We start from the raw sequence: 1,157 nt of genomic DNA, 5'->3' as shown, positions 1-1,157 counted from the left end.
AGAAAGAACAGAGGTAGAGCCAAGCCCAGATTTCTTCATATGGTCAGCAAAAGGGCAAAGGAAGGCCTTTTCTACTGTTTTATCATTGACAAAGACAGGTGACTTCTTTATTAAAGAAGTTCCTAATTTTATTCCTGGAAGTCTTTGATTATGCCATCTTCTGGTACACATTAATAATCAAGAACTTGAAATAATTTTCTACCTTTTGGATGGTGGGAGTGTGGGGCAGAAGGTAGACCACAGGGATAGGGCTGAGGAGATTATTGTTTTTTTTTAATTTTAGCACTTTTAAATAAAAGTCGTGTGTATACGATTACTCCATCTTCCAAATTGTTTCTTCCTTATATTTGTCTTTTTCCTTTCCTACTTGGCTAGATTTGGCTTTCTCTTCAAGGATCTTTTTTTTTGTCATCTTTGTCCAGTTTTAGCCTAGTGAGAACCACTCTGCTGGGGTGAATGCCTGCATAGAGGTGGACAGCTGTACTATCAGCCTTCCCCCCTGACAATGTAGATGGCATATTTCTTCTTGTAAACCTGAACTATTTTGGCCTTTGTAGCGCCCTTGTACAACCTGTACTTCATCATCCATTTGGGTGGGCATGGACGGAACATTGCATTTCTGACAAAGGTCCTTGGAGAGCAGGGAAGACATAATCTTCCTGTGAATATGAGAAGATGTATCCAGATGCCTTTTATGGTTCTTGCTCCCATCAGAAGTCACAAAGGGATTGGGCTTCGTCTTGGCTGTTACTGCTTCAATGATGATCACAAATGGGAAGAGAAGATGGATTTTCAGAGCAGTTTTTCTAGCCATACTCTTTTGGTTTGCTTTGAGTGCGTAGGTTTACCATTTTAATCTGCACTCGGTCTTTTGTCTGGCCTACAGAGTGTTTTTTTTCTTCTAAAAGCTAGGATTTGTCATTTTCACAAACTGGGAATCCTAGTTAGGCATTTATCTGTACTCTTCTAAACAAAAGTTTGATTCTATCATTTATAGTGTTGTTTTCTTTTTTTATTTCAAAGAGGCATGTTTTAGTCACATTAGAAAGAGAATGAATGGGCTCTGAGTCAGTCATGTCAGGGTTTGAGCCTACATTACTCATGTACTGACTTTTTTACTTAAACTAATTATATAACATCTCATCTGTAAGTTTGTT

General features: G+C 38.3%; 1 pseudogene; it reads right to left on the bottom strand.

Moving 5' to 3' along the window:
* Nucleotides 1-313: 313 nt before the first annotated feature.
* Nucleotides 314-814, bottom strand: LOC105860208 (large ribosomal subunit protein uL24-like; annotated as a pseudogene).
* Between the last annotated feature and the right edge of the window lie 343 nt (nucleotides 815-1,157).

Source organism: Microcebus murinus, chromosome 8, assembly GCF_040939455.1.
Source record: "Microcebus murinus isolate Inina chromosome 8, M.murinus_Inina_mat1.0, whole genome shotgun sequence".
Classification (NCBI taxonomy): domain Eukaryota; kingdom Metazoa; phylum Chordata; class Mammalia; order Primates; family Cheirogaleidae; genus Microcebus; species Microcebus murinus.
Note: the sequence above shows the minus strand (reverse complement) of the source record. Positions and strands in the feature narration are given on the sequence as shown.